The 26,672-nt window shown below is 38.1% G+C and overlaps 1 protein-coding gene across 1 annotated transcript in view; it reads left to right on the top strand.

Moving 5' to 3' along the window:
• The window catches only part of FMN2 (formin 2), a 398,910-nt gene that overhangs the window by 332,827 nt on the left and 39,411 nt on the right, over nucleotides 1-26,672 (top strand). The window lies entirely within an intron of this gene.

Genomic DNA, 26,672 nt, shown 5'->3' with positions numbered 1-26,672 from the left:
CAAGGCTGATAACAAAAAGCAGCAGCCTCCTGCCCCACCCAACCCTACCCTCTCTTACATTTTTCTCAGCTGTTTTCTCTGATATTTTCGACCACGGTTCTCAGTAACATACTTGTACTGATGTATCATTATTTATCAGTTAAAGCATTTTCTGTTAATTTATGATAATGGTTGATGTAATTTTTATCTCACTATTTCTTAGTCCCCATCCTACTTCCTCGTCTTGTATTGTAATTTTTAGTTAGGAAGGTTGTCTAGGAGACATATAATATAAATTTTCAGACATGCAAGTTCTCAAAACACTTCCCTCACACGTATTTGATAGTTTGTCTAGACATAGAATCCTACTTGAACATTATTTTCCTTTAAATAATTGAAGGCCTTACTTCATTGTCTTTTAGTCTTCAGGGTTGCTTTTAAGAAGTCTAACTACATTCGGCTGGGCGCGGTGGCTCACGCCCGTAATCCCAGCACTTTGGGAGGCCGAGATGGGTGGATCACGAGGCCAGGAGTTCAAGACCTGCCTGACCAACAGGGTGAAACCCCGTCTCTACTAAAAATACAAAAATTAGGCGTGATGGCGCATGCCTGTAATCTCAGCTACTGAGGAGGCTGAGGCAGGAGAATCGCTTGAACCCAGGAGGTGGAGGTTGTAGTGAGCAGAGATGGTGCCATTTTACTCCAGCCTGGGCGACAGAGTGAATCTCCATCTCAAAAAAAAAAAAAAAAAAAAAAAAAGTCTGACTACATTCGTATTGACATTTCCTTGTGTTTGACCCGTTGGTTTTTTGTTGTTTTTTTTTTTTTTCTGAGAAGCACTCAGTATTCTCTCTGTTGGTGTGAAAACACAGAACTTAGGGGTTGGTTGGTGTGTGCCTTTTTGTTTATTCTGCTGAAAAGTTTTTTCTGTTTGGAGTTCTGTGTCCTTCTGTTCTGGGGTTGGTTTCAAATGATCCTTAGGTTTCTGATGCGGATGATTGACATAGCATTTCTAAAAATTGAAATGATGATAAAAATGAGAAGTTTGAGATGCGTAATAAACCAGCCGTGTAGAAACGCTGAGTATTTGGTTCAGTGTTCAAGTCTGAAGCTCAGGAGTGACGTGGCAGGCGGTTGAACTTTGCACGTCCTCAATATAAACAGGTAGGGGTAGAAAGAGAGAGTCCACGTGATCCCGTTAGGAGATGGTGTCCACAGATGATCAGCGGCCTAAGACCGAAGCCATGAGAAACACCATATTTGAGTTGCTGCTAGTGGAAAAGGATCACGTAATTGAAGAGGGACGCCAGTTGAAAGTGAAAAGAGGGGAAATAGGAGAGTGCTATGTTAAAGAGGTCTAGGTAAACAAGGGTAGAAAAAAGCTCAAGAATAATTACAATGTATGCCTAAAGACAAAATATTAATTTGTGATATTAATGGGAGATCATATGCACCCTTATCAAAAATTGTTTTATTTGAATGTTGACACACTTTGAGTAATTGGGTCAGAAGCTGTACTTCAATGGACTAAAGAAAATAAGGAAGTGGAAATTCTGAGGATAAGCTACTTTTATTAGATATTTGGAGACGGAAGGAAGAAGAGAGATTGGATGGAACATAGAGGGAGACGGGTGGTCCATTTTTAAAAACCACTTTTGGTTGCTACACATGAAGATCCAGATATATTGAAGTCCATAACTGGAGAGAAAATCTGCCTTGTAGGGTAGACAATTATTGTAGTCACAAAATGCAGGAAAATGATGATGTAGCTAACTAGCAGCAGTGAGGCAGTTAGAATCATGGAAGCAGTTGAGTAAGTGAAAGTGATGCCAGAAACTTAAACAACAAAAAAAAAGTGTGACAGAATTATGGGAATACAGTGGTCAGGAACAGCACTGGAAGACCAGAAAATAGGGAGGCTCCCTTTCTTGATCCCTGAATTTGGGAGGGTAGGAGATGGGAAATGCAGTGCTTCCAGAGAAGACCATTATGGATGACATGAGTGTGTCTGGTGAAAGCCATGCTTTCATTAAGAAACAGTAGGCTGGGCGCAGTGGCTCTCACCTGTAAATCCCAGCACTTTGGGAGGCCGAGGCGGGTGGATCACGAGGTCAGGAGATTGAGCCCATGCTGGCTAACATGGTGAAATCCCGTCTCTACTAAAAAATAGAAAAAATTAGCCAGGTGTGGTGGTGGGCGCCTGTAGTCCCAGCTACTCGGGAGGCTGAGGCAGGAGAATGGCATGAACCCAGGAGGCGGAGCTTGCAGTGAGCTGAGATCGCACCACTGCACTCCAGCCTGGGTGACACACCGAGACTCCATCTCAAAAAAAAAAAAGAAAGAAACAGTAGCAAATAAACATAATAGAGAAGGAAAGTATGGTTATAAATATCCCCCACCCCAACGAAATAATCAGGAATCCAGAAGGCTTCAGAATGAAGTTGGTAGAGCCAGTCAGTGGGCGGTTTTTATGGAACCCCAATACATGGGGGTGTCGTTGCAAGGAGAAGAAGGGGAGTTGGGCTTGGGAAGGAGTTATATACTTGTCAGTGAGGAAGGGTGGGTTAAAGGCTCATAGGAGTGATATAAGAACTGAGGAGCACCCTGGGCAGAATTATTCTAGTGGCTAGTGCCAGTAGGTTGACCAACTCATCATGAAATGTTGTAGTTCAGCTTCTTCATCTTGGCCTCTGGGATATGTTGGCCTTAACTGGCTTAGGAAAGGCTAATAGAGATCCTGACTTACATTTATACTGAGAGAAGGGCTTGTTTCCTTTGGGTGAGAAAGAATATGAGTACACATAATTAAAGAAATAGAGGGGCATCTTCAAGCTGGACCAGAGAACATAGAAACTGACTCAAAGTGGCCCAGTGGCTTACAATGGTGTCTCCTCAGTGACATTGTCTTTCCATGTTTGAACATCATAGGAGATGGGCCCTGTAGATTTGGACTAGAAGCCGAAGAATTTTTCTCTATGTTATAAACTGCATTTGTGTCTTCAAAAATGTTAGGATGCCAAAGAATCTAATTAGCTTGCAAATACTTCTATGGTAGTGCTTGTTCTCTACCTTAACAACTACCATGAGGCTCCTTGCTCACGCTTATTAAAAAGGTATTCCACTCAGTATGGCAATGCTATGCAGCTTTCAACATGCCAGGAATATCTTACAAATATTGTTGGGCTAGTGAAATGGAGATTTATCCAAGCACCGAAGGAACATTTTAAAAATGCCAGATAGTATGTGATTATTATTATTTTCTTTTTTTAGCTTCACAATCTTTGAATGTAGCCCAGGGTGAAATTTAGGTTTGTGTGGACTTGGTTATGGTGAGTGCCTACTACGTGTGAAAGGGAGCTCTATCGCAGTTCTGATTGTTAATGTCACAGAAGCTAAGACTGGCTATGCCTTTTGTATCGATGTCTAAGATGAGGAGGGGTTGCAGGGTTTTAGAGGCCTTAGCCAGCTGGTTCTCCCCATGTTCTGATGATGAATGGGTAGGGTCATTCTTAGTACCCATTTTACAGGTGAGGAAATGAAGAGAGAGAACTTCACATCTGTTAAATTACTTCACCAGTATTAAGGAGTGCGGTAGCACAGAGCCGACAGTGGAATTCAGGCCTTCGTGAAAGCTGAATGCTTTGTGAGTAATAGTCTGCTCTGCAATCCCGGAATTCAATTACGAAATTTTAAAGTCAAAATAATTAATAAAATATTGGTGTTTGTAGGGATGTTTTGCTGCTATTCAGTTCTGCCAAATAATAATTTGTCCCTTTTTTCTTATCATGTTTCTGCCCTTCCTACCATCTAATAACTTTCTAAGGATAAAACTAGCAACAGACGTGAAAATACTTTGTAAATTGTATGGCAGCATGTAAATATGAGATATTCACACTGTTATTATTTACAAGTATATGTGTTTTGTTGCCTTTAATTATGTCAATGAAAATGTAGACACATGAAAGCAACACAAGTGGTACTTGTAAGCTTATTAAAATCTACTATTTTGACCCTGTGGTGGGAGAGTTTTATATCTAGAAGTGGAACCCAACTGTAATAGTAAAGTTTTTCTTTTTTAAGGCAAGTGGGAAATCTGTCATATATCAGAACTTGGTTATCTAGTATAGATGTGTACATCTTTCTGAAAATTGCATTTGAAAATAAATGTCTGGCATTAGAAATGCCATCATCTCCCTAATAAACAACCTTAGCATTGATGCAGCTTAGCAAAACTTACATAGCATTGACCACAAAGCACCCTATTCTGAAAAAAAAAAAAAAAAAATAGCTAGAAAACTTTTTTTAAAAAAATCTTGAATAGCAAAAACTTGGAATCAGTCCAAATGCCCATCAATGATAGATTGGATAAAGAAAATGTGGCACATATACACCATGGAATACTACGCAGCCATAAAAAAGGATGATTTCATGTCCTTTGCAGGGACATGGATGAAGCTGGAAACCATCATTCTCAGCAAACTAACACAAGAACAGAAAACCAAACACCACATGTCCTCACTCGTAAGTGGGAGTTGAACAATGAGAACACATGGACACAGGGAGGGGAACATCACACACCAGGACCTGTCAGAGGGTAGGGGCCTGGGGGAGGGATAGCATTAGGAGAAATACCTAATGTAGATGATGGCTTGATGGGTGCAGCAAACCACCATGGCACATGTATACCTATGTAACCTGCACATTCTGCAAACGTACCCCAGAACTTAAAGTATAATAAAAAAATAAAATAACAAATATTGAAGCCTCCACCTGATGTTGGTAATCTATCATATGTGTATAATGATTCTTGTAAGATCTAGACTATGCAGCACCTGCACTCTATGTGTAAAATCAATACTGTGAGCATCTTAGCTACTCAGCTTCTGAGGAAATCATTAGTCATAATACACCTAGAAGGTAGTAATGATAAGCATTTAATTAGAAGCAGGCCTGAAGTTTTCAGTGCAATGCAGTAAGTATTGACTGAGTGATTAATATGAGTAAGGATGTGATAGTTGCTATAAGAGCTGCAAAGTTTGTTAAGATACATCCCTGTCCTGGAAACACTGCCAGCTTCAATGAGAATACAACAACGTCAGATATATTCCTTTTGGAAGATACCTTTCCCCCACATATTTTTCGTTTCACAGCTTCTCCATCCTCCTTCAGCTTCTGTTCTCCCTCTTTACTTTTCTGTCTCAATTCTCCTGCCCAGCCCTTAATTCACAGAGTAAATCCACCAGACCAGAGCCTCTTGCTCTTTCTATGTGTGAAACTACTCTTGCACACATCAATCTCCTTTTCTACCACCAGTCCGGGGGAAGTAACTTCTCCCATCAATATCTCATCTGGATCCTTTTCTCCCCTGATTTCAACTTCTCCCTTGTAACCGTTAATGCATTCACTTTGTTATTATCATAAAATAACTACTTAACACAGAAAAAAAAGCAGTTCCTTGCCTGTCCCTCTCCACTCTTTTTTTTTTTTTCCTGTTGAGACGGAGTCTTTCTCTGTCACCCAGGCTGGAGTGCAGTGGCACAATCTTAGCTCACTGCAACCTCCATCTCCCGGGTTCAAGCGATTCTCGTGCCTCAGCCTCCCAAGTAACTGGGACTACAGACGTGCCACCACCAAAAATTAGACACTGGCTAATTTTTGTATTTTTAGTAGAGACGGGGTTTCGCCATGTTGGCCTGGCTAGTCTTGAACTCCTGGCTTCAAGTGATCCTCCTGCCTCAGCCTCCCAAAGTGCTGGGATTACAGGCGTGAGCCACCGTGTGCCCAGCCTCCCTTTCTGTTCTTTGTAGCCAATCTTCTCCTCTTCATTCCATCTGTACTTATGTCCCTTGTTGATATTTATGTTATTTAATCTTGCTTCCTTTTATGATTTCGTAGCCAGTCTTTTAGGATGTTTCTCTATTTTATTGGTCTTTGAAAGAACCAGAAATTTTGGTTTGTTGATTCTCTCTCCTTTTTTTTTTTTTTTAAAGTTTTTTTTTATTGGCTTTCTATTTCACAAATTTCTGCTCTTTAATATTCTCTTATTTCTGCATCCTATCTATCTACTCTTCTTCTGACTTTGTCAGTTGTATGAATAGTTCATTTATTTTTAATTTTTCTTTTTTTAAAATCATATACTCAGAGCTGTAGCTTTGCCGTTAAGTTCTGCTTTAATGATATCCCGCTAGTTTTTAAATGTAGAATAGATTTTATTATTGTTCAGTTATAACTTTGTTATTTTCTCTTTTGCTGATGAGTCACTTAGGTGTGTATTCATTGTGTCTATTTCAAATGCATGGGTTTTGTGTGTTTCTTTGCTGGTAATTATTTTCCTATTGATTTACAGTAAATTGTATTACACTTAGTTCCGGATCTAGTGTGGAACCTGTGTTAGTAAATATTTGTATGTCCTTGAGAAGAATCAGTTTGCCGTGTGTGTGATTCTGTGATATATATTCTCATCTGCATATTTTCTTACCCTTTAGCATCTCTGAGACTGGGGTTCGTCTTACAGTGGATGGCATCTTCTAATTGATATGGCCCAATTTAAAGTCAGCCGCTTCCAGGGAGGATTTGGATTTGTGTGTGCCATTCAACTGAGGACACTATCAGTCTGAAACCACTTTAATTAAATTCCCTGCTTCAGCTTGAGAGGGTTTTGTTTTGTTTTGTTTTTATAGAGCCTGGTACTGTGAATTCAGATGGAAAACCTGCAGATCTCTGTCTGGCTTATGAGTCATATTTGCAAGGGAACTTTTTTTGGTGTCATCTGTTTACCTAGTGCCAGAGTTGGAACAAGCTTCCTTACTGTCCCTTTCAGCATGGGAAGTTCTGTCTCATTTTCTTTTACGTGAGTCCTTTGGTATCTCAGTTTATGGTTTGCATATGGGAACAACTCCTCTATTAAGACTCTTCATATTGGACTATTTATCTTTCTTAGTGGTACATAAAATATTATTTTTAAAATCCATGACTTGCTAAATAAGTGGAATACAGCATATTTTAAAATAGAATTTATTTATCATAAATTTCAAATCTACATCATTACTAATTTGTAGAATCTTCTACTATAATTGTGAATGTTTGTTTTGTCTTTCAATTCCATGACGTTTTCAAACAATATACTTTAAAACTATATGGTTCTTACCATCCTGATGGAATGTTCTTTTTTAATCATTATACAATGTCCCTCTTTATTGTCATTAATACCCTTCACCTTACAGTCCTCTATTGATTAATACTTCATCACGCTTTCTTTTCACGTTTTCCTGGCATATATTGTCCATCTACTTATTTTTACTTTTCTGGGCTTTGGTGGTTAAGACACGTCATTTGTAAGCAGTATTTATTTTATGTGAATTTTTATTTTGATATTCAATCTGATAGACTTTAATAGTTGTTTTAAATTCTTTTATGTTTATTATGATTGGTTTTTTTTTTTTTTTTTTTGTGATGGAGTCACTCTGTCGCCCAGGCTGGAGTGCAATGGCATGATCTCGGCTCACTGCAACCTCTACCTCCCGGGTTCAAGCGATTCTTCTGCCTCAGCTTCCCGAGTAGCTGGGACTACAGGTGCCCACCACCAGGCCCGGCTAATTTTTGTATTTTTAGTAGAGACGGGATTTCACCATATTGGCCAGGGTGGTCTCGAACTCCTGACCTCATGATTCCCTCACCTCGGCCTCCCAAAGTGCAGGGATTACAGGCGTGAGCTACCGCGCCCGGCCTATTGTTGATGTATTTTTATTTGTTGCTGTTAACTTAGTAGTGTGTTTTTAAGTTTCCAGACTTAAGAGATTTTCAAAGTTCCCTTTCTTTCTTAATTACATAAAGGTTACATAAAAGAAGACTATCTGCATAAGAATAATTCTTTGCATTTTTTGAGACTTGCTTTATGGTCCAAAAGATGGCCAACATGTATTAGTATACACCGTGTTCCAGTGTTAGATGTAGTGTTCTATTTTGTTTATTATTTTAAACTGATTCATTAAATATTCAGTATCTTTCCTGATTTTGTCTGGTTCTCTCTGTCAGTTATCAAGAGTGTATAGTAAAGACTTATAGCCATGCGCCGTGGCTCACACCGGTAATTCCAACACTTTGGGAGGCCAAGGCAGGTGGATCACCTGAGGTCAGGAGTTCGAGACCAGCCTGGCCAACATGATGAAACCCCGTCTCTACTAAAAATACAAAAAATTAGCCGGACATAGTGGTGATGCCTGTAATCCCATCTACTTAGGAGGCTGAGGCAGGAGAACTCCTTGATCCTGGAAGGCAGAGGTTGCAGTGAGCCGAGATCGTGCCACTGCACTCCAGCCTGAGCAACAAGAGTGAAACTCCGTCTCAAAAAAATAAATAAATAAAAATGAAAATAAAAAGACTTATAAGCAGATATGTCAATTTCTCCTTACATTTCTGACATTTTTACTCTGTGTATTTTCAAATGCTTGTGTTTTATATATACAAACATAGAGTTTTTCATCTTCCTGGTTAAACTAAATCTTGTTTTCAGTGCTATCTCTTTCCTGGTAATGTTTTTGCTTAAATTTGTACTTTGCCTTATGTTAATATTAGTACATATCAGCTCTTTTTGGTTTGCATTTGTCATAGCACTTCCACAATTTTACTGTCAACCTTTCTATGTCCTTATGAGCAAAAAAAAAGTTTGAGGGTTATCCCTCAAATACCTGAGTACATCAATCCCAGTTGTGTACCCAGAGTGGGTGATTGCCCCCTACAAGCTGTACTTTTGCCAGGATTCCATTACTTCTGACCATGTAAGCTCCCATAGTAATGGAAGTGGTTATGCGAAAGCTGTGGGTCTCTGGAAATCAGTGTCTCCTCAGACCCTGTGCCCCATGGCCCTTGAAACATCTTAGTATTTCCCTTTTGCACTGTACAGCCCACTGAGTAATGGATGCAGGTTTCTTTGTAGAAGGACTAGGGGAAACATTACAGTGTATCCTTGCTACCGTGTTTCAGGGTCCTTCCTCACAGGGATGCACTTCCTTTGGTCAGGGGGTCCTGGATCCGAAATTGGCTCAGTTCTGGGAACTGAACAAGGAATCATTTTCTATAGAGCAGCCACTCGTAGCCTCCTGTTTTCCCTACTCTTGCCCTTTTCTGTGGTCATAGAGGTTGAGTAGCACACTCGTCACTTGCCCCTAAGGATGCCATCTCCACAATTTGCTGAGAGTGAGGCCCCTTTGGCTGCCCCTTGGCTTGTGGTTATTATGGTAATTGTGGTACCTGGGCTTCTGGTCATTGAGCCTCACCACTTGGACCCCATTATTTAGGATCCTATCATCCCAGTGGATTTTAATGAGCCCAGCTCTGCGACCTCTTCCTACAGAGAAGAGCTCTAACTGCACCGTTCAGTGATGCTGGTACCCCTCTTCCTGATGCACTCTTTATAGCCTCTGAGTGGGGCCTCTGGGAACTTCCATGTATAATCCTTTGCTCAATTTTTCTGGACTCACACAATGCATGCTGGTGTGCCTACTTCTCTCAGCCTCCATATTCCTTCCTCTTCCAACCCCAGCACATCTACTCCTCTTGAAATTGACTATCACTCAGAAGAGACCTACAAGAAAAGAGCCTCTTCCTGAATCGCTCCACTACATGATAGCTAATTCTTGCATCACCTTGCCTATCTAATCCCTTTTCCCCCTTTTCAGGCCTAGCACTTCCCTAGCTGGGTCTTCCAGGGATGTCTCCTTAATTGTTGTCCTCTTGTCCTGGGAGCCAAGAGAAGAGGTGAGGTGGCTTCTGAGGGGCCATTTGTTGCAAGGTGTGATGGTGTTCACACTAGGACATTTTTACTAAAGAGATCACCAGAGCTAACCTGATAAAATGTCCTGGTCTGGACGCCATCACAGCTGGTGTGGACACCAGGATATTTTACCAGATTAGCTCTAGTGATGTCTTCAGCAATCACATAGCCACCGTGTGCCGGAGATTGCCAATGCCCCACATTCCCACACAGGACAGGGGGCCGGTGAGAGAACCTGTCCCAGAACTCCATCTCAGTCCTGTTCTTGCAGACTACTTGTGTTCCTGCTGTTAGTTCAGGTTCTACAAAAAGCAAGTGCCAAGATTGGATTTATTTGGAAAAACAGGAAGGGAGCCAGAGGAAGCTGGGACAGCCGTTAGACCTGATGCAGGTCCAACCTCCATGAAGGAGAGGGAAGGAAGGCAGGCTGGGTGAGAAAAGCTTTGGACTGCAGTGCAATTATAAGAAAGTTTTGTTGAAGCCAATGGGAAGTCCTTGAGCCAAAGTCCCCTTTAGAGGAGTCTTGTGTCTCGTAGGATTGCACTTTTATCAGTATTCTTGCAGCTCACCACTCACTACCCTGAAACAAACCTAGACCTCTGTGCAAATGAAGTGATTGGTTTCAGAGCATGGCAGCCAAGGCCCTTGGCCAACTTTTTTTTTCCTGCAGTTGAAAATGTGGAAGATCTGAAAGGTGTGTACCTTTCAGATGGTACACATCTGATGCCATAGAAATGATACATTCTATTTCGTTTAATGCCTACCTTTAAATTAGCAATATTTATTTAGCATCTTTGTCCCTTTTCCAGATAATATAACACTTTCAAATTACCTAATTTTTATTGCCACCATTCTACAAATTGTTGACCAATAATTTAGGTCTATCTGTTTTATTTTTGTGAAGATGGGAGATCTGATGTCTATGTTTATGTTCATTTTTTTTTTAGGATGAACATCAAATTTTCCCACACCATTTGTTGAAAAAACTATTCTTTCTCCATTGAGTTGCCTTTGTTCCTTTGTCAAAAAATAGTTGACAATATTTATTTTGTGGGGTGTGGGGGTTTGGCCTGGCAACAAATATTTTGGTTTTTCTTGTTTCATTTTCTATTGTGACCAATAATTTTCAAGTTTATTTCCTTGTTTGTTTGTTTAAATACAAATCTAAACCACAAGCAGGTACAACCAAGACATTTTATCTCAGGTTTACACTCCTGTCAGATCCTCTTCCAGTCTGATGACCACTGACCAGTTAGCGGGGAGTGGGAGAACATTTTCTTAGGTAGCAGCATTGTGAGGCCTATGGTGGGGATGGGGGGAAATCAAGGACAAGGACAGGCTCTCATACCTGTCTCCACATTTACCTGGGACCAGGATAGGCAGGAGACACCAGGTCATGGCTCCTGAGCACCAACTTCATGGTTTGAAGAGACAGAGAATGAGAATTGGTCCTGCATGGGGAGAGAGGAGACAGCCACCTACTCCTCCTGCAGTTAGCTATGTTTGTATGAGTCTACTGGGCACTCTGTTCTATTTCATTGATCTGTGTGTCTGTTCTTTTGCCAGTACTATGCTGTCTTGATTACTATAGCTTTATAATAACTCTTGAAGTGAGACAATATCAGTCCTCCAACATCATTTTTCAGTATGGTGTTGGCTATTCCAGATCTTTTGCTTTTCCATATAAATTTTAGAATCAATTGTTGATATCTGCAAAATAACTCATTAGGAAAGTGACTGGGATTGCAATGAGTCAATAGATCAAGTTGGGAAGAACTGATATCTTGACAATATTAGGTCTTCCTATCCATGAACATGGAGTATCTCTTTATTTAGTTCTTCTTTGATTTCTTTCGTCTGAGTTTTGTGGTTTTTCTCATATAGATCTTGTACACATTTTGTTAGGTTTTTACTTTAGTGTTTTTTGGTGCTACTGTAAGTTATATAATTTTTATTTCAAGTTTTAATTATTCAGTGCTGGGATATGGGAAGGCACTTGAGTTTTGTATATTGACTTGTATCCTGCAACCTTGCTATATTTGTTTATTAGCTCCAGGGGTTATTTTGTAGATTCCTTGGCATTTTCTACATAGACATATTAATCTTCAAATAGGGACAGTTGTATTTCTTTCTTTCCAATGTATATATCTTTTATTTCCTTTTTTGTCTTATTGCAATAACTGTAAGACAATATATGCTGACCGTAATTGTCTGATTCCTAATTTTAGGAACTTTTGTTAGTTGCTTGATCTTTGGGATCAGCATGGTTCTCAGCTTACATTGTCCCTCAGGGCCAATCAGTACCTGAAAATGTGTCACTTGGATTTTCAAACTTCTGTTCTGCCTTTTGTATGAGCTGATGCTTGTTCTTGGGTTGAATTACCTTTTTTTCCAAGAGCAATTGGCTGCTCTGAGGTCACAATTACCCTGAAGGTGTAAGTACCACAGTTCTTCATTTCAAGATAAAAGAAATGCCAGTTTATCCTCTTACTATTCTGAATTCCTCTGATTTTTCCATTGCCTGCAACAAAGTGTTGGCAGAAAACTATTCCTTGTGCTTTTTAGAAGACATGGAAGATCCCTCAAAGGCTTTTTAATAATAAGTGAAAGGGGATTTATTCTTCCTTATTGGAGTAATAAAATTTGTTACACTTTGTGTAAGTTCCTATGGAGGGTGGAGGAAGGAGGTGGAAATGAAGATGATGATTTAGGATTCCAAAAATTGCAGTTACTTGTGGACGGCTTTAACTGAAAATAGATCTTCCTCTTGAGATTTTAGTTTGTTCTGAAGAATAATATTACAAAATCCAACATTGCACAATAAAAAAAGCAAAAGCAATGGAAGATTTATGATGATGATCCTTTGCAGTTCGTTTAAACTGGTACTCTCTGTTGGCCTCGTCTGTCATACTGAGATGCTTTATGATCTTGGTTCCGCCTATATGGATTAAATTAAGTTATACATATGCAATTCTCATTCTGCCTATGAAGTCTCATTTAGTACTCAGCCTTTTTTGCTGTACTCCCAAAGGACAATGATACTGGGAGAAGAAAGTAAGAGGAAAACGTCACAGAAGAACCAGAGAGGAAGGTAGAGACCCCCAGGGTGTATTTAGATTGAGCCAGAACTGAATTGCTGACTCACCAAAAGGCCAGTCCAGTCACAGATGTGTGCATAAGAAAAGACCTCACCAGACCCTTCATGTCTACCCTCCAACATAAACATCACAGTGTCTCAAAATAGCCAGAACTGCCGCGTTGACAGTTGAGATGGGGAGGGAGGACATCGGTCCCAAGGCTTGTTGGCATTCACAATAGAGGGAGAGGAAATTAATAAATGATCTGTTCCTGTCTACACAAAGCTTGGAGACCCAACAGAACATAAGAACCACTCAGATCTGAATTGCGATATTAGTTTTACTGACAACTACAGGTATATTTGTGGTGGGAGGAAAGGGAGGTTGAATTAAACGAATTTATTTCTTTCAGCATGTCTCTTTGCTTAACTGTTGACTCTGATATGTCTGTTAACCAGGTGGCAGGAAGCTCTCTGTGTGTGTGTACATACATAGATGTACATGAACAACGTGCCATGAAATATGAAATAGAGTCATATGAAAGAGTCAAAACTAAAGGATATAATTTCTGATTGTCCATCTTTTATGTGATTCCAGGGAAAAATATTATATTTTTATTTCCATATAAATAAAATGAGAAACTGTCTTGGCAGTAGCTACTGCAAACTTTCTTCTGGGCCAAGTGAGATAGACTCTATAGATAAGTAGGGAGAAACGGGTAAGGGTGATCAAGCCACTCTGGCACTGGCTTGCTGTCCTCTGGGAGACCAGACGTATTGACATCAGTTTTAATTTATATAAATGCCATGAGTTGTCTCATAATTATGTGGGGATATGGGAATGAGGGAAAGGAATTGCTTTCCTTAATTTCTCCGTATGGAGAATAGGTTCCTTGTCTTATCACACTCCGAATATACCAGGATGGCTAAAGAAGACTCTTTTATGCTGGCTGCTACACTGATAACAGAACCTTCACTCGTAGACCTTACTGTGGGCCTGGCATCCCCATAAGGACCCTCACAGGTGTCTCATTCGGTAGGAAGTACTGTCATTCTCCTTTTATAAATAAGAGAACAAAGCTCAAAAAAGTTACGTCGACAGAGCTCCACCACTCTGGGTTAGGGACAGAACTAAGTCTTAGTTATCCATATTCAAAGTCCACAGAAGACATGGCTTGAGGTTAACAGACTGCTTCCACTACACAGTCAAAAAAATTGCCTCCAGAAATGTCTATGCACCTTGTTCAGCAGACAATCATTCTTTAAGTAAACATTTATCAAACAACTCCCGTGTGCCGAGCATCGTTCAGGTGCCTGAGAGTAAAAAGCCATGAGCATAAATGCTAAACATTCCTTCAAGAGGTTAAATCCTAGTGGAGGGAGAGCCATAGTTAGCACACATAGAAAATATTTTGTGTTTCTGATGGCAGTCAGTGCTGTAGAGAAAAGGGAGGAATATTCAGGGGTGGCTGTTGTGGGAGGTTGGGCCAAGTGTTCAACTTTTACTTTGGCTTCTCACGAGGATCTCAAGAAGCAAGGATTTGAATGAGGTGAGAGAGAGAGAGAGCCATGAGACACTTGGGTGAAGAGCATTCCAGGCAGATGAAAAACAAGTATGGCATCCAAACGTCATGCTCTGTGAGGCCAGAATGACAGAAGCAAAAACCCAGTAGGTAAAGATGGGATGTTACTGCTCTAGTTGGAATGGGAAGCCTCTCTGGCATCAGCTAGCAAAAAGTAAAGTAAAAACACTTATGATTCAGAAGGTCAGCTCATCTTTAGGTTACTCCCGCCGCCCCAGTTGCTTTTGTGGACCCATTCTTTTTTTCTATACTCAGAATCATTTCCGGAGCTCCCTGCCACATATTAAAAGGTGCTCTCTTAGGTTGTTTAGAAATACTTCTGGTTGTTGTAGAATAAATATGAGACAGTGCTTATCATTTTCTGAACGGGATCATGAAAGAGTTTACCCTTTCATGATGTATGTATTTGGTAAGTATTCAAGCATGTATTTGGTAAGCAGAGAAACTGTTGAGAAGGAGATCCAAGATTGAGAGCATATGGTAATGTCTGCCAGCGAGTGAACCTGAGGGAGAACATGGTGAATGGCTTTGTTCTCTACCTGGACTCTTTGATTTGTTGACCCATTAGAAATGTTTTTCAAGAAAGTCATCAACCAGAGCTTACACTTTTCTTTGTATCCACTCTGCCATGAATAGTGCCTGGCATATAGTTACTACCTGCTCCCTGATGAATTAGGGCAAAGCTGTAGTGCCCTCTTCTAAGACTACAATGGAGTAAACACTGCTAAAATTACTGGGCTTTAATTCAAGATTTTAAATAATACTTGAACAGGAGTAAATCCTGCTCATAGATGGGAAATAACTATTAGTAATAACACAATATGCTATTTAAATAGTATTTCATTTGCAGAGAACATGCTTCTCCAAAGAGATCATAACTTGTGGCAAGAAAATGCTATTTTAGGATAATTACTAGCACCTCTTTTGGTTGTAATAAAAACCAAATTTTGAGTCATTCTCTATGTGTACAATTCCCAGACAGAGAATTGCCTTAAAAACAGATGAGAAGTTTAAAAGAATATAAAATAGTTCTCGGTTTGTGGTATGGCCTCTTTTCAAGTAAAAAAATCAAAGCTGTCTATTTTTATTATCTGTGGAACATAAGTCATAGTCAAAAACAATATCCAGTAGAAGTCTTTAAAGCAATATTCTACCCTCTTAAAAATATTTCTAGAATGCCATTTTAAAAGATGTGTATAGCTATTACTTTGTGGTACCAACGCTGTGTATGTATGCACTTGTGATTTTTAAAAATATTGCTCTATTATGGAAAAGTTAAAATATGTGCAAAGATGAACAGAATGGTACAATGATCCTCCATTTTATCCATCACTTAACAACTATCGATTTGTAGTCAGTTTGGTTTCCTCTATAACCCTACCCACTTGCCTCCTCCCATATTATTTTTGAAGGAAATCCCCAACAGATATAATTTCATCCATATATATTTCAGCATGTTTCCCTAAAAGGTACCCTTTTTATTTTATTTATTTATTTATTTTTAAGATGCAGTCTTGCTCTGTCACCCAGGATGGAGCACAATGGCGTAATCTTGGCTCACCGCAACCTCCGCCTCCTGGGTTCAAGCAATTCTCCTTCCTCAGCCTCCCAAGTATCAGGGATTACAGGTGCGCACCACCATGCTCAGCTAATTTTTATATTTTTAGTAGAGATGGGGGTTTCACCATGTTGGCCAGGCTGGTCTTGAACTCCTGACCTTGTGATCCACCTGCCTTGGCCTCCCAAAGTGCTGGGATCACAAGCGTGAGCCACCGTGCCAGGCCCAAGATACCCTTTTTAAAAGAAAGCATATTCACCACCAGTTTCACTCCTAAAAAATTATTAGGCTTTAACATCACCAAATACCAACTCACTGTTCAAAAGTTCAATTAGTTCATGTATATTACAACTTATTTTATTTTGATTACAGTTTGTTTTGAGCAGGATATAGAGAAATGCCAACCATTATAAGTGGATGATATCTCTTACATTTTTATAATAGGTGCCCCTACAACACTTTTTTTCTGCTTAAAAACGAGTTGTTGAAGAAATTAAATCATTTGTTTTGTAGAGTTTCTCTACAGTATGAATTTTCCTGATTCTGTCTCAGTGGTGTAGTTTCACACAATCCTCTGTCCTGTATTTCTTTTAGATAGGTAGTTAGCTCTAGATACTTGATCAGCTTCGGGTTTGAATATTTTGGCAAAATTACTTTATAGGTGGTATGGTGTGTTCTACCAAGAGGAAGCCTGACGTATTTAGTTATCTATTTTTGTGATGTTACCAGCCTTTGGGAATCAGTGTCTATGTGTCTTAATTCATTATAATTAGTAAAATGGTGATTTTTTTATTTTGTTCTCAGTTATTCAGTGAAATACTTTTTCTTTAAAGAAAAACTTTTCTCTATTTGGCATAGAGTTATTCAATGGTATGTTTCCTATACAAGAAATGCAGGTTTCTTTCCTTTACCAATTTTCCAAATAATGAGCAGTATCACTAGCACCTTCCAACAAAAATGAAGAAATCTTTTTTATTTCTTAAGCATTGTAATGAACTCATAGAATTAAACATATTTGATGTGTTTTACTCTTTTGCAATTATTATTGTTACTGATGTCCAAAATATTTTATCTTTTTTTTTTTTTTTTTAATACAGTTTCACTCTGTTGCCCAGGCTAGAGTACAATGCTAAGATCATTGCTTGCTGCAACCTTAACCCCCTGGGCTCAAGCAATCCTCCCACCCCACCGTCCCAAGTAGCTGGGACTACAGGTGCACACCACCACACCTGGCTAATTTTGTATTTTGTGTAGAGAGGAGGTCTTGCTATGTTGCTTAGGCTGATCTGAAACTCATGGCTTCCAGTGATCCTCTGGCCCTGGCCTCCCAAGGTGTTGCAATTGCAGACATGAGCCACTGCACCTGGCTAAAATGTTCCATCTTTGCATTCACTTTGAGTCCTTTTGACATGACCTTCTCTGCTATCTTCTTGGATATGACACTCCAGGTTCATTTTGAACAATTTTTTTCCTGGAGACCTGGATTGAGCCGTTTCTCCAGGCAGCTCTGGATCATTGTGGAATGGCTAAATTGAGCTAGTTAACATATGCATTACCTCACATACTTACCAATTTTTGTAACGAGAACACTTAAAATCTACTCGATTAATTTACAAGAATACAATATATTGTTATTAACTATTACTACTGTGTTGTATAATAGATCTCTTGAACTTATCTTTCTTATCAAACTAACATTTTGAATCAGTTTTGTTGTTATGTTTCTGTTCCATTGCCGTGATTGTTTTCGGTACAAGAGGTTTTTATAATATACATATAGGAATTTCTTGTCTTCCATACTTACAACTTTCTCTTAAATCTTTTTTTAAAATTTCTCTTTGATTTAAAAACTTTTCCTCATTTTATTTCTGTTTTCATTAAGGCATTAGCTGTTGTGCTTATTACTCTTGTGTTACTTTTTTTTTTTTTTTTTTTGAGATAGTGTCTTGCTCTGTCACCCAGGCTAGAGTGCAGTAGCGTGATCTCGGCTCTCTGCAAGCTCAGCCTCCCAGGTTCACGCCATTCTCCTGCCTCAGCCTCCCGAGTAGCTGGGACTACAGGTGCCCGCCACCATGCCCAGCTAATTTTTTTATATTTTTAGTAGAGACGGGGTTTCACCATGTTAGCCAGGATGGTCTCGATCTCCTGACCTCGTGATCCACCCACCTCGGCCTCCCAAAGTGCAGGGATTCCAGGTGTGAGCCACCGTGCCCGGCCGTGTTACTTCCAACTCAGTTTTCATGTGTGAAATGATCATTTTAAATTTCAAATTCTTTACTAAGTTCTTGTACCTTATGTCTGAGTTTTTGAAATTTTGATTTTTTTTCATAGCCTTTATCATTTTACTAATATCTTTTAGCATGTTTTAAAACATTAGGCAACAGTTCTTATCTGTTCAGTAGACATGTCTTCCTGGCAAGTTGGTCTGATAGACATGTCTTTCTCTCATTGGTCTGCAGAGCCAGTATTTTGCTCCTGTTTTCTTTTAATAAGTTTGTTTAGGAACCATTTGCAATCTCCTGTATTCCATCTTTTCATCTCCTTGTTGTTCCTTCTTTCCCACTTCTCTCTCTCTTTGTTTTTCTTCCTCCCTTCTTGGTTAGTTGAGGCATAATTTGTAAACATTAAAAATGCACAAACCTTAAGTGTTCCTTTCAGTGGTTCCTTTTAAACCAAAACATTAAAACAGTTGTGTTTCCCAATATATTTACTTCACACTTCTCTGAGGAGGTGATCATTGCTCTGATTTGTCAACATAGATTAATTTTGTGTATGCTTGTACTTTTATAAATGGAATCATATGGCATGTATAATTTTGGCTCTGCTTTTTTCACTTTTTTTTTGAGTAACTTCATATTGATATAGCAGCAACTTCTTCCTTTTTATTGTTAAGTAGCATTTCATCATAGTTATAGATCACAGTGTATCCATTCCCCTATTCATGGACATTTGGGTTTCCAATTTGGGGTTATTATTAGCAGGGCTGCTGTGAACATTCTTCTGTGGGTCTTTTTGTATTCATGTTTCATTTCCCTTGGAATGAATAGGTGAGGGTAGGTTTTCTGAGTCATGTTATACATACATAAATTTATACATATATGTATAAATGTATAAGGAATTGTCAAACACTTCTCCAAAGTGGTTTGCCATTTTACACTCTCAAAAGCACTGTGTGAAAATTTCAGTTGTTCTACATGCTCCCCAACATGTGAGACTTTGTCAGTCTTTTTGATTTAAGTCAACTCGTATAAGTATGAAATGGCATAATGAAAAGAATTTTTACTTTGCTAAAGTCTGATTTATCAACTTTTTTTCTCTTATGGTTAGTCCTTTTTGTGTCTTATCTAAGAAATTTTGTTTGACCCAAGGATGTAAAGACTTTTTTAATGTTTTCTTTTAGAAGCCTTATGTTTCTGTCTTCTACATTGAAATACTTATTTTTCTTATTGGAGTAAGGATTTTTTTTTTCCAAACAGATATCCCGTTGTTCTCGCACCATCTGATTAAAAAATAAATAAATAAATAAAATAAAACTTTCCTACCCCATTGAATTGGCTCGCCACCTTTTGTAAAAAATCAGATGACCTTGTACGTGCAAATCTCCTTCCAGGTCCTTATACCAATACCATACTCTATTAATGTAACTTTATAATAACTCTTGAATTCAGATAATGTAAGTCTTTCACCTTTGTTCTTTTTTTAAAAATGTGTTTTTTTGCTATTTCAGATGCTTTATATTTTTACATAAATTTTAGAATCAGCATATCAGTCCCTTTATTAAAAAAAAAAACAAAACGAAACAAAAACTCTTGATTGGGATTGTCTTGAATCCATAGAACAATTTGGGGCAAATGGATCTTAACAATATTGAATCTTTCTACCCAAAAAAAAATTATACCTTTATACCTATTTCAGCTTTCTTTAAATTCTCTCAGCAGTGTTTGTAGTTTTCTTACTTTTATTTGATTTATTGTTAGATAGTTGATGTTTTATAATAGCAATACAAATTATATTGTTTTAAAACACGACTTTCCCCAGTGGTCTTTTCCAGGATGTGTAAAAATACAATTGATTTTTAAATATCTACCTTGTATCTTATGGGATCAATATTAAGTTCACTTATTTAGTTCTGAGTAAATTCACTTATTGGTTCTAACAGGTTTTGTTATGTTTATAAATTCCATAGTGTTTTCTAGGTATACAACCATGTTTTTTATATATATACACATATATATGTTTTATTTCTTCCTTTCCAATTTTTTTTCTTTATTAACTGGCTAGGGATTTCAGTACAATGAATTAGGATGAGCAGACATCCTTGTTTTATTTCTGAACTAAAAAGAACATATCAAATACCATTGAGTATGTTAACTGTAGGTTTTTCATAGATAGTATTTATGTAATTGTGTAAGTTTACTTCTAGGCTTAACCTGCAGAGAGTTATTTCCTGTTTTTAATGATAAACTGGTGTTGATTTTTTTTTCCATGTTTTTTACACTTACTAAAATTATCATATTTGTTTTTCTTCTTTATTCTATAAATGTGGCAAATTACACTGATTGCTTTTCAAATGTTAACACCAATTTGTATTATTGGGGTAAACCCCAATTTGTTATGATGTATTATCCACTGTAGAAATTGCTGCATTTTATTTGATGATGTTTTATTAAGGATTTTTTTTTTTTTGCTTATGCTCATGAGGTATATTTGTCTATAAATTTGTTTTTTCCTTTCATAATATCTTCTTTAGTTTTCCGTATCAACATCAGGGTAAAGCTGGCTTCATAAAATGAGTTGGGAAGTATACCCTCTTCTATTTTCTGGATGAGTTAGTGTAAGATTGGCTTTACTTCTTCCTCAAATGTTTGTTAATTCACTTGTGAAACAAATTGGGTCAGAATTATTTGGAGTGTGGAGATAAATTTGATTACAAATTTATAAAATATAATTTTCTATTTATGGACAATAATTGAATTGTCTTAGATTTAGGGGTACTTATATTTTCTGTTTCTTTTGTCAGTTTTAGAAAGTTTTGTTGTTTAAGTAATTTGCTTAATTTTCACTTAAGGTGTGAAATCTACAGGCGTAAAATTGTTTACAACATCATCACATGATCATTTTAAGCCAGTATGATTTGTGAAGATGACTGCTTTCATCCCTAGTATTGACACTTTGCGTTTTCTTTCTTTTTTTTCTTAATCAGTCTGGGTAGGGGTTTATCAATTTCATTAAGCTTTTCAATAAACCGACTTCTGACTGAGGTGATTTTCTGTAAGTTTTAGTTTCTATTTCTTTGTTTCATGTTCATTTTTATTATTTCTATTCTTCTACTAAGCTGGGTTTAATTTGCTCCTTTATATTTTCTTGAGTTGGTTGTCTAAATAATTGATTTTACAGATTTCTTTTTAATATATTCATTTCAAAGTTCAATTTCTCTCTAAGTACTTGTTTTATCTGTATCCCATATATTTTGATTTTTTTGTTTTTATTTTTATTTAGTTTAGAATGGTTTTTTCATTTCTGTTAGCATTTCTTTTTGATCCGTGAGTTATTTATCACAGGTTTGCTTAATTACCAAATTGTATATTACCTAGATATTATTTTTGTTCTTTCATAATTTAATACCCCTGTGCTCAGGGAACTTACTCTGTATAATTTCAGTTTGAAATTTACTGAGACTTGTTTTATGACTCAGCATTTGGTCTATGCTGATAAATATTTCACGTGCTCTTGTATATTCTACCATTGATCATAATGGTAGAATATTGATTGGTAGAATATTGATACAAATGCCAACTAGGTCAGTTTTTTATAATAATGTTCAACTATTCTGTGTCATTAGTGATATTTTAATCTAGTTCTCTTGACTCCTGAGAAAGAGGTGTTAAGATATCCAATTTGATTGTGATTTTGTCTCTTTTTCCTTTTAGTCCTGCAATTTTTGCTTCATGAATTTTGAAACTGTTTCATTAGATGCATATCTTTAGGATTGTTATGTCTTCTTGATAATGTGGATGCTTTTATAATTATGAAATAACACCCTGGTTATGTTCTTTGTCTTGGAAGTCTACTTGGATAATAAAACCAGGCCAACTTTGCTATGGTTAGTGTGTTTACGTAGCTTTTTCCACTGCAGTATTTTCATCTTGCTCATTTTTATTTGAAATTAATTTTACTGAAGTGTTAGGAGGAATAGATGCACGAGGAAAACATTTCTAACTTTCGTGCTCTAGAGTTTCCTCTTTTGTTGCTTTTGCACATTAAAAAGTGCATTTTACCTGCATTTTCTATTTTCTTTGTTCTTGAGTTTTTTCTGCACAATTTGAATTCCACTCTCAGCATTTTCTCTCAACGCAGAGCTTAGCCCTAAAAGAGAGTTTCTCTTGGGTCAATACTAAGAGTTCATACAGCCCAGACTGCTTCCAGTCCTTTCAGAAGTTACTATACATCCTGTCTTTTGTTCCATGCACTCAATTGTGTAAAACTTATTCCTGTTTCAGCACAGTTCTCAAGTTAGCCCTGACTCTTTTCAGGTTACCTTTTTTGTAATTTGAGGGTTCTTCCTGCTTTTAGGAGAGATTTCTTGTTGCTTCTCTCTGCTTCCTCCTCTACAGATGTTGTTACTATGTGGGTGTTATGTCGTGAGTAGTTTGTCCTTAGCTGTAATTTTGAGTTTGTTTTTTTTGTTTTTTTTTTTTTTGTTTTTTTTTGAGACGGAGTCTCGCTCTGCCGCCCAGGCTGGAGTGCAGTGGCCGGATCTCAGCTCACTGCAAGCTCCGCCTCCCGGGTTCAAGCCATTCTCCTGCCTCAGCCTCCGGAGTAGCTGGGACTACAGGCGCCCGCCACCGCGCCCGGCTAGTTTTTTTTTTTTTTTTTTTTTTGTATTTTTTAGTAGAGACGGGGTTTCACCGGGTTAGCCAGGATGGTCTCGATCTCCTGACCTCGTGATCCGCCCGTCTCGGCCTCCCAAAGTGCTGGGATTACAGGCTTGAGCCACCGCGCCCGGCCAATTTTGAGTTTTGTTGGGGACATTAGATACCTAGGTCTTTGTAGATATCTTCCTGTTAGCTCTGATTTTTAATATTAGTTGCTCTTTCCATTTTTGTGTGGGATTCAGAGAAATTCCAACATGATTCTGTTTCTGTAGCTGTCATTTTAGAGCTCTGCAGGTACCTTGATTCCATTGCCGAGAAGTATGTTTGTACTGTCTGATGTTTGTAGCAAAAGACGCGTGGTGTTGATCTTTTTGAAAAAGAACCCTTTGAGAGTCCAGAACAGAGGGATGTTGATTTTTCAGTGACATCCGGAGTTATCTGTTATTATAATCACTGCATGTTTTTTAAATAACTGCACATCTTTTAACTACTACCTCTTCATGTGCCAGGGTCATTTTGAGGGAGTCTCACAGAAAAGCCTGTGTACTAAGGAAGGTCCTAGGTAAAGTGTCTGTCTTTTTGTAGTGAATCCCGTGTTGCTGTATGGTGGCTGGGATCCTCCTGGTTTCAGATTTAAAAGAAGGAAACAATTCAGAAAAGATGGAGTTTACCCTTCCCACACACCACCCAAATGGGTCCCTTTCGTGTTATGCAAGTTTGAATTTGCTGAGGGCTACCTAATGCTGGACAGGATTATATAACCAAAAATGCCTCTGGCATAAAAGATACCTTGATAATCTGTAGAAATTATTGTCCTCTTATTTGCTTATTTGTTTGTTTGTTTGTTTGTTTTTTCTGTTTTTTTTTTTTTTTTTTTGAAATGGAATCTCACTCTGTCACCCAGGCTGGAGTGCAGTGGCGCCATCTCGGCTCACTGCAAGCACCACCTCCCGGGTTCACGCCATTCTCCTGCCTCAGCCTCCCGAGTAGCTGGGACTACAGGTGCCTGCCACCAAGCCCGGCTAATTTTTTTTTTTTTTTTTTTAGTAGAGACGGGGTTTCACAGTGTTAGCCAGGATGGTCTCAATCTCCTGACCTCGTGATCCACTCGCCTCAGCCTCCCAAAGTGCTGGGATTACAGGCTGCTTGTTTTTTTTTGTTTTTTTAAGTATTTACACTTTATTTCAGGGAGTAGGGTGGCAGTGTACAGTTGAGACAGCACTCGTGATCCTCAGATAATTCTTCTAGACACTCTACGTCACATACTCAGGTACACTTATTCTTTCACCACGGCCACATCCGAAGAAATAGCTACCGACAAAAGTTTCTTTTTATTGTGACTCATGCCAGTAATCAGGTTCACATTTGACTTTAAATCAATTGTTGGATACTCATTTGGCTAACATGTTCTTAAAGTTTTACACAAAGAACAATTTTTTTATTGAAAAATTTTTGCCTCTTCTAAGGTGAATACATATATTACTACTTCAGTTTATAACTTGCAAGGTACTTTTACTTAATCTTCATGACAACCTTGAAAAGCAGGCATTTTTTTCTACTTACAGATGAAAAAAAACTGAAGCTCAGAAATTAAATTACCTGCCTAAATCTATGTGCTTTGTATAACAGAGCCAAGAAGAAATTATTGAATAATTAGAATGATTATCACTAGTATCGGAAGCTTTCGTGCCTGCTGGTAACTAAAAAAAAAAATTCTTCAGAGAACATGATCACCTGAGAATCTGTTCATAAATCAGCCCCAGTTGAGTTAGTTATAATTTAGAGAATATTTTTAGGAAATATATATTTATATTTATTTAATAGGCAATATAAAATATATAGCATATGTAATATAACATATGTAATATAAAATACATTTGTTTTGTGTTGACACATTCAACAAATACTTTGGCAATTCATTTTTACCCATTGGACTTCAAAACAACTGTTTATGATAATCTCTGTTTTACAGTGGAAAAACTGAGGCACAATGATGTTAAACGGTTTGCTCATATAGCTGGTCATAGAGGTAGGATTCAATATTCCTTGTCATCTCATTCTAAATCTTACATTCTTTGCTTTTGATACCATGCGACCTAGTGATAAAACTTTCAAAATGCTGCAAGATAGCTGACTGGATGAACTAGCTATTGCAACTTACATATGGCTACCCAAACAGATGGACTTGCTCTGTAATAAGTTTTATGAAGTTCAAAGACCAGAGCAATGAGGAGAATGAATAAACGGATAGAAAAGACTTGAGACCTAACTTCAGCCTAACAGGTCGTACATTCTTTTTAGGTATATAAGGAAAATGACCAGTTTTCCCAGAAGGCATGTATGTGTTTCTGTTATCAGTTATAATAAAATATGACCCAGATATGTCTTATTGTGTTCTCTGCCATCTACTCTCCGGGCAGTTCTGACGCCGTCAGCACATTCCGCTAGATGCATTCTAATGTCACTACCATAGCTCGTGGCAGCCAGATTCTCACGTTGCATATCCACTTCACAGCCTGACTCTTTCTCAGGTTTAATTGACCATACTGTGTCATTTTTCTAGTAGGCTAACTAAGGAGAAAAATATAATACCTGAGATCCACACATTTGATCAAATCAGTCTTGTCATCTCTGCCTAGAACTTCAAAAGCTGATATCCTGGGAATCTTGCTGCTCGGAGACAGCCATAGGCAAGCTTAAAAACAGCAGATTAGCCATAGCTGTGAATGTTTGTTTTTACGTGTGATGCTCTAACTCTTTTACCTTCTGAGCAAACTCAACTTAAAGATCTCAGTATTTTAAAAAATTAGCCAGGCGTGGTGGTGGGCACCTATAATCCCAGCTACTCGGGAGGCTGAGGTAGGAGAATCGCTTGAACTCGGGAGGTGGAGGTTGCAGTGAGCCGAGACTGCACCATTGCACTCTAGCCTGGGTGACAGTGTAAGACTCTGTCTCAAAAAAAGAAAAAAAAAAACACTCAGTATTTTAATGCTCATACTGTTTTTCATAATAGACATTTGAAATCAGCTATGGCAAGCTGAATACACACAGAGATATGTGTAAGTGTATATGTTAGGGTATATATGTATATATATGTATACATACATACTTTTTGTCACTGAGCAAAATCAAGTTGCCTTTGATATTTCTACTTCAGAGTAGATCAAACTTGAGTTTTGGTAGAGCAGAAATAGTGCTGGCCCCAGGCCAAAGAAAGAAAAAATAAAGACAAGCTTCTTTGCGTGCCACCCCTTTGCAGCATCTCTGACTTTTCTCTAACCAGTCCTCTTGCCTCAGCGTTATTGACTGTATTGGTCAGGATTCTTCTCAGGGCATCACTCATGGCACTAGAAGACTTTTGTTAAGTCAGAAACCTACCATTTACTAGTGGTATGTTCTTTGTCAAATAACCACTTTGAAACTCTCTGAGCTCCATATAGCTGTAATATTAAGCAGCCTCTGAGTGTCACCTTCTGAAAACTGGCCCTGAGCAATCTACTGTCACGGTGCTGGCTGCCATATTGGTCTCTACTCAATAATAGCACTGTGGTCTCTGACGGGAGACTTTGTCAGCATCTCCTGGGACTCTTGCTTTTATTCCCTCTAACAATGTAGGAAGGCAATTAGTGTACAAGCAATATAATATAAATATGGACTACATATTAGTTTGGGGACACTTGGTTGATATTTCATTTGTTTAGAGTTTAGAAAGGAAGTATAGGCCCACCACTTTCAATATGTCTCATCTTGATGACAAGTTCATTTCTGGAGTGTGTCCAACACAGAGTGATTAATTTTGAAATAGAATTGGTCAAGGGGTAGTTATTAG

This window comes from Macaca mulatta, chromosome 1 (assembly GCF_049350105.2).
Source record: "Macaca mulatta isolate MMU2019108-1 chromosome 1, T2T-MMU8v2.0, whole genome shotgun sequence".
In the NCBI taxonomy this organism is placed as follows: Eukaryota; Metazoa; Chordata; class Mammalia; order Primates; family Cercopithecidae; genus Macaca; species Macaca mulatta.
The sequence above is the reverse complement of the archived record's forward strand: the minus strand, read 5'-3'. Positions and strand labels throughout refer to the sequence as shown.